Raw genomic sequence first — 8,183 nt, 5'->3', positions numbered from 1 at the left:
GACGAAAAGGTACTAATTGTGAAATTACTGTGTGCTAAAAGTTTGTATCGAGGAAGAATAACCTGGTTTAACCAAGAAAGGATTTGTAGCGCTGATGTTTCTCGGAAAGAATTTCTACCAGGAATTAACAAACAAGCAGATACGTAACAATATCTTCGCATATCACAATATAATATTTTGCATCAGAATCTTCTGAAATATATTGGGTGCAGGTTATCTATGTAGAGCTTTATATTTCGGAGCTAGTGAGCCGGGCTCGAATCCGCGATATCACAAAATACTTTACGCACATTATGCTGAGAGTATGTTATAAGCGTGACAGACAATTCCCTGGCATAGATGGTAGGTCGTAAGGTGCTTCTGACTGGCTGCTTTCCTACTGGTAAATAGTTAAAAATTAGGGACAGTCGCAGAAAGTCTTAGTAGCTTTGCCTTTAATACTTGCTTGTTTGTAGTTATGCACAAAGCTACACAATGGGCTATCTGTGCTCTGCCCAACACGGGTATCGAAACCTGGTTTCTAGCGTTGTAAGTCCGCAGACATACCGCTGTGCCACCGAGGGCATCTTTAATACAAAAATACAAATACTAAAATATATTACTTTAATAATATACTATCATAATTACACACGTCCGATAGATGACGCGAATTGTTAAGGCATTCCAAACTACTATTTTAGAAGTAATTAAAAAGGTGAGTCAGGCTTCAAGTTTCAATTTCTTGTGGATTACCCATACGAAAAACTAATTAAATAAAGCTAAGTATAGGTAAAGCTTGAATCCAAGTATGGCTGGTTTATTCTCTGGTTCTATTATATTATTTTTTAAATTAAGCATGTTTAGAAACTGAAGTTCAACTTAGTAGTACTGTTTAGTGTTTGAATGTTTAACTTTAAACTAATTTAGCTATTAAAAATGAAATGTAAACTTAAAATGAGACAGTGAAACTGAAATGTTATTGGAATCTGGATTGTCCAGGATTCCGAAATAATAAGATTAACACGAACATTATACAGTAGTACTAGTAGTAATAATACTTCTAAGGCTACAACTTACAAAGTGCGGATGCTTTATCGTTGGGTCAGGTTAACACGACAATATTTACAACATATAAAAACATGGTCATTGTATACTGTACTTGTCTTGATATATACTACTTCTACTGTTCTAGGATTCATTCATTATGTTACTAGTACTATTGTTACTGTTAGTGTTAGGAAAACATGTAGGTTCAAGAAATCGAACTAACACAATCTAAGCGCTTTAGAAAGGTGGACCTTTCTAACTTCTAAGTTTCTTCTTAAGAGGCAAGTTGGGAATGCCACTTTTTGGCTATTTCTACTCTGATAATACTACCATGGGCACCTGCAGGAAGGAGCAAGAGGGGGCATTTGCCCCCCCTTACATTTCACAGAAAATTGCATGTATTATGATGTAAACTTAGCATGTTGTTAAACTAAATATTTTCAGTATTTTTTTATTAAAACTGTAAATTTGTGTTTCCATTTAAGCATACATAACACATGTTCATTTCCTCTATTGACTTGCACTGTAAAAGCTGATCCCCTACATGCATTCCACCCCACTTAAAATATTTGTGTAGGTACCCATGAATACCACTAGCACTATCAGTATGAATACTAATGTTGAGGTACTGTCACTGACTGATAAATGCTAACCTAGACATGCCTCACTAATAACATTAATATAAACCTTGAATGGGTAGAAATTATAGAATCTTATTGTTAGTACGCTTTACCGTATTTTTCAGAATATAAGATGCACCGGTGTATAAGACGCACCCTTATTTTGAAGACAAAGTTTTGGTGGAAAAAAGCTACAGTCAAATTTGAAAGATTTTTATTCAACAAAAATTCAGTTTGATACTTTAAAAAGTAGTATATATATATATATTCTAAATACAAAAGAGCTCAAAATATCAAAATAAGAAAATACTGTAAATCAAAAAAAGGTTTACTGTTATTTAGTTTGGTTCAAAGCCTACAAAATCTTCATTGCTTTCGCTGTAATTTATTTTTTTATTAATTAGGGAGCATTATAAATAGTTATGTTTTAAAAGAAAAAAACTACTATTGTTATAAATAATACATTCAGTTGAACTAAACTATGCACGCCTATTTAAATATACTTACATATGGCTTGTGTATATCGTATATATATACATATATATTATTCATACCTTCGGTGTATAGGACACAAGCAGATTTTGACATCAAATTTTGGGGTAAAAAGTGTGTCTTATACACCGAAAAATATGGTAACTGATTATCTATTAACGAAATGACTACAGCTACAGATAAAGATATATTTTGTCATTGATACTTACAAATATAGTACAGTACATAATCTCTACAGAGATTTTAAACTGACAACCATAATTGACTGTATATATAAAAGCTAAAACAAGTAAAATAAACAACATAACACCTAGATTAAGCAAATTACAACTCAAAAGAGGCTTTTGTCTCTATACATTTGGTCTTCTTATCTAGTAGGAAGGGTGTTGTTGGGGGTTAGAAGATTCTTGAGATGGAAGAATTATCTTATTGATATAGATATGGATCTTCTAATTTTTTTTCTTTTAACAGAAGAGTAAGAAGTGATCTTATTGAAATTTACAATATTGTTTGAGGAATCAACAGCATAAATATATTTTCTTTGTGTTGTATTTTGAAGATGAGAGAATACAATTTTAAGATTTGGAAAAGACTGACTAGGTTCCCATTAAACACAGTTTTATTTTTTAACAAGTCAGTTAGCTCATAGAATAAGTTGCCATTGGCAGTAGTAGAGGCACATCCATCCTTAATAAAAGTAAAGATTTAAAACATTTCAGGAAATAATCTATTTATCTTAAACTCGTGTTAGATGCCAGTCTCCACAACCGCTAATAGAACTTATTCCATATACCAATCACCAATTTATAAAAATAAAACTGTATAAAAGGAGCTTAGTCTGACTTTTTCAAATCTTAAACTTGTGTCCTATTATCTTCAGAATATAGCACAAAAAATCAGAGGCCTTTATCTTATTGATCCAACAAATAATCTTGTAATGTTCAAGAAAATCAATTCTTATCCTTCTTTTCTCTAAACAAAGCAAATTAAGAGATCGTAACCTATCTGAAAGATTGTGAGTTATGCTTCAGATTATGCCAACTCATGTAGTAACTCTTAAGCAGTTTAGGGCTGAGTGCCTAGCATTAGCAGTGCACCATTAAAGTATCTACTATTCTTAACTCTGAGCATTTTTTAAGAAATATAAGAATATACCAGATTCTTGTAGATGTTAATCACTTGGTGGCAAGTATAAAGATTTGGAAATTAAAAGTAGTTGGGATGAGGGGAGGGGGATGTGCTTAGATTTTAAAAAAGCTTTTGATTAGATTAGTTAAGAGAGTCAGGCAGGTGGTAGCACTGCCTATGTAGGGATGGCTTGGATTGTTCATTAAAATGGTATTTTAAATATCTTCTCAATAGGTCATCAGACCTATACAATACCACACAGTGTTTACTTTTATAACAATATCTCTGTAATGACTGAGTCACAACTTCTGGGAATGTCTGTAAATATCATAGCAAAGAGTTTAAATTTCTTGTTCTTCTTTCTTTGCTTCTTTTTTTGTTACATGATAATTCAAAAACCAAAACAATGGTGTCAACCAATTTCACTGAGGTGACAGTTTCAAATGGAGTATCTGCTTTTATATGTATTATTAATAACTAATAGTACTTAAAAAAATCATAATTCTAGTATGAATGATATTATCATTACCTTTTGAAGTCAGCTTTCTTACAGAAATTTGTTCTTTTAAAAAGCTTAAGTACAGGGTGAAACAGGAATTACAAGCCAATAAGAGATAAACAATAAATATTATGGTTGGAACCTCATTGTATGTAGAACTTAGTTATAAGTACAATCATCTTATGCCTATTGAAACACTGAATTAAAAATAACAAGTGAACAAGCAAAGAAAATTTTCATAAAAGGAGGTAAATGTAGAGATGGCTAATACAAGTCCTTCAAAAACAATGCAAACAAGATAGTAAGGATGGAATTTGCGTCATCCCTACATAATAGCACAGGAAAAAATTAACATATAGAAAAAGGAATAGTCAATAAATTGTTCAAATTGCTGATGATAGATATTAAAGTTAAGGACAATAATAGTAGGGGTGGGTGGAGATTTTTAATTAATGAAAATAACAAAAAAATTGCATGCCATCGGATTCCACAGTCACAAGTTAGTAGATTTACACTGCAAGCTCAATTATATAGTTAATAATTAATGAAAAACAGTTAAAATTCCTACCTGTAGATCAACCTTTCACACCACACAACCTTCCCATTAATACAATGTTAACAAAATTACAGTGATTGATAGCAAATTATTGCTTCACCTGGTAACCTGATATTGCATGACATCCGTGTCAAGGCAAGATAAAATGTAGTCCCAATAAAGTCCATCAGTTTCAAACCCATACATGTGAATTCGTATTCCATGGATAAATGAAATAAAAATTGACAATAACCAAATGTTAATAATGAAGTATGAGCTTACTTACATATCTAAGAAAATATAGGAGAGATTTTGTAATCACATTGATTGTAAACTTGAAATAATGGGATTGACAGATACTTACCAGTAGTAAACACTACCTATTCTACGTCATTTCATGATATAATTGATAACTTGTTCGTACCACTTTTATCATAGACTATTGTAGTAAATTGTGTCAAATTAAAGTGTTCCTAGATTTTATTACCATTGTATCTAGTGTTTTTTTCTTTCTTAAACTATTGTAGCACATATTCTTTCACTCTAGCCACACACACAATGATATGATATAAGGCAAACTGTTGCCAAGCCAACATGTAGTCTGTTTAAATTTCCTATTTGTTATTGTTTGACATGCTATCATTTCAACTTGGGCAGACATATCTATGTATTGGTTTTTGCATTATGTAATATGCACCACAGAGTTTATTGTATGGCTTTGTTTCTACAAATTGAATGGCAAAAAAGAATTTAGATTGGTTTTAAAGTTTTGTTTGTGTGTTTCAAATAATAAATGCTTTTTGTTCCAATGAAACTACCCAAACCAAAGTAGAGCAAGAAGAGAGCTATTGTTTGATGTATCACTGATCTTTATTGGTCCAGTCAATTTGAACTAACACCCTATTTTTGGTTATAACATTTGCTCGCTGGTTGCTGCCAAATGGCGGATGATGGGTTTAGTGATTATCGCAATTTCCTTAAAGCTGATTTACAACTTGTGGGAGTATGATGGCCTTGAAATATATCATGTAAATTCAGTGTATATTAGTACTGTAGAATTGTTTCATTTGTTGTTTTGTGTACAATGATATTTTGTTTATGTGATATTTATATATTTGCAACTGCAATATTGCATTCACATACTTTCATGGCTGGGAACTATAATTTTCTGGGACTCCCTAATAATAGACCTATCAGCCCATCTAGGCCATCCCATGACTTAATTAAAAATAACAAACAAAAAATCAAAGTTGGTCCTTATCATTCAAATGTTGATCAAGCTTTCCCTTTAAACACCCTTAAGTTTACTGCATCCACAACATCTGAAGTCAATCCATTACAAAGAACAACCACCCTATTAGAAAAATAAAACTCAGCTGAAGATGACTCCTACCCTGCAAAAATTTATATTTGTGTCCCCTAGTTCTACCATTCTCATTGTTAAGAATAGAAAAGATGATGCATTAACACCAACAATTCCCTTCTCACTCTATGCTCTATCAGCTCAGTAATGTCACAGTATGAAAAACTACTAAAGAAACATCTCAATCTCATACTTTTTTTTTTCAAGAGAAAATTTCAGAGATCTTAACCTGTTCATGTATGATAATCTTTGTAGCCCAAGTATAATCCTAGTAGCCTTCCTCTGTATCCTTTCCAACAATTCAATGTTCAGAGACTAAACACAGTACTCCAAATCAGGCCTATCTAGTGACCTATACAATCAGGTTATAACCTCTTTAGACTAACCTTCAATATTTCTCTTAGACATATATTCAGTATTTCTGTAAATACAATCTAAAATCCATTTTGCCCAATCACTGCTTAGATGGCTTTAAAGACTGATCAACCAGAACACCAAGATATTTTCTTTCTTGACACACCTCAATGCATTACCTTGCATACATTGTAATTAAAAGCCTTCCATTGTTCTTTTGTCTAACTAACTAAATGATCTAAATTGTTTTGCAAAGCACCATTCTTCTCACAACCAGCAACACTCAAGACCTTAATATCCTCAGCAAATTTAAATAATTTATTATTTCTTTATCTTTGTCATTGATGTAAATTGGAAAGAGCAAAGTTCCTAACACTGAGCCCTGAAGTATCCTACTTGTGACATTAATCCAGTTTAACCAAACTCCATTTATAAAAACTCCACTTTGTTTCATCCAGCCAGTTTTCTATCCAATGAGCCAACTTATCTCCCATATTTATAGAGATAATTTTTATAACAAGCCTTTTATGTGACAACTTGTCGAATGATTTCTGAAATCATTACCCCTACCCTCATCTACATAAGCAGTAACCTCTTCAAAGAATGTCATAAGATTAGTAAGACAAGATTTTTACTTAATGAAACCATATTTACTATCTAAGAAAATTTTAAACTTTGTTAAATGACTTTGTAGAACATCTATTATAGGATTTTAAAAACCTTTCTCATCATTGATGCAAGACTAATAGACCTGTAAATACCGGGACAAATTTTATCACATCATTTGTATAGAGGTGTAGCATTAGATATTTTGCAATCTTCTGGCATCTGCCCACTTTTCAAGGCCTTAAAAATATAGTAGTAAGTGTACATATCCAATCTTTAACCTTCTTTAAACCCTTGGAAAAGTGATCTGGTTCAGCATCTTTATTCTTTTAACTTCCCAGAATTAATATGATCACCTTGTTCGATCTTATTTCCACCTAACAACTTTTCAGGATGAGAAATAGTGTTTGAACCTTCACTAGTAAAAATTGAAAAATGTAGAATTTAATAACCCAGCCATCTCATAATTGCTAGAAATGAGCCACCTTTTATTATCTCTCAAAGTACCTACTCCCATTCTACATGTATTTAAAGAAATCCTCACTGTTAATTTTGTACATTTTCAGCCAACTCTCTTGTTCTTTTGTAATCCTTTGTCTCCTATCATATCAATCAATTTAAACTTCTCAGTCTATATCAGAGTGAAAGCAAACACGTTGCACAAAATGAGTATCAGGTTTTGTGGGACAGTAGGTGTCTGTGACTTGTTGGTGATAAATTTCCACAATAAAAGAATTACACACAATCCATTTGTTATAATATATTGAAAACAAGTCAAATGTATGTACACAAATTCATTACACTATTGGTTACCACAGTTGTATCCAGAGCTTTAAGTAATTGTTTCTTTTTTGTCAAAGTCCACACAGGTGGGCTCAATCACTTTACAACACCCTTTGACAGGATAAATTATTCTCTTTTATCACTGTTATTACCATACAAGCTGTGAAACTCACTTTAGAAATCATCCATTACGACTAAACTGACAAACTTACAGCATAACTTCACCTTTACTTTCACTGACTTAACTTGCTGTATCTGCATGTATTTATAATGTGTGACAAAAAAATCTAGAAATACCTAGCCCTTAGTAACAACAATATCACACATAACAAAAAAAATTTAAAAGCTTTCAGTAAAATGATGTCAACAATATTACAAAAGCCTAGTAGAACAATTATATTATGTACATAACATAGAACTCATGCAGAATTGTGTTATGAAACTTGTTATAACTATTGCTTTTAAATAATTAACTCTTAACACTCTTTTTATGAAAACTAAGTAATCATTAAATATTAAATCACTAATTAAATGAAATAATAACTTAAACTGAACAGTCTTGTATATCCAACAATGGGTACATAATTACCAAATTTTCTTTGGGCAAGTGGGGGTGCAAATGTTTTAGTTACACAGGGAACCAGACAGCATGAGGCTAGTGCAATAAAATTAATTAATAATCTGCCAAATTACTAATTATTAGTCTTTATTACTCACAAGCTGTACATTTAACCAAAACTTGTGTTTATGATTTATGGAACTGTGTATGTTGACAAT

The 8,183-nt window shown here is 31.8% G+C and overlaps 1 protein-coding gene across 4 annotated transcripts in view; it reads left to right on the top strand.

Moving 5' to 3' along the window:
* The first annotated feature begins 619 nt into the window (after positions 1-619).
* Positions 620-8,183, top strand: part of LOC106460460 (G patch domain-containing protein 1-like) — a 172,570-nt gene continuing 165,006 nt past the window's right edge. Inside the window, exon 1 of one of the 4 annotated variants that reach the window (XM_013920154.2) lies at positions 620-694. The gene's annotated coding sequence lies outside the window, so the exon portion shown is untranslated. Of the gene's footprint in view, positions 769-8,183 lie in introns of all 4 variants that reach the window. The other 3 variants (XM_013920156.2, XM_022387179.1, XM_022387180.1) reach the window with 3 other exon arrangements.

The sequence above is a fragment of the Limulus polyphemus genome, unplaced genomic scaffold (genome assembly GCF_000517525.1).
Source record: "Limulus polyphemus unplaced genomic scaffold, Limulus_polyphemus-2.1.2 Scaffold774, whole genome shotgun sequence".
Lineage (NCBI taxonomy): Eukaryota > Metazoa > Arthropoda > Merostomata > Xiphosura > Limulidae > Limulus > Limulus polyphemus.
Note: the sequence above shows the minus strand (reverse complement) of the source record. Positions and strands in the feature narration are given on the sequence as shown.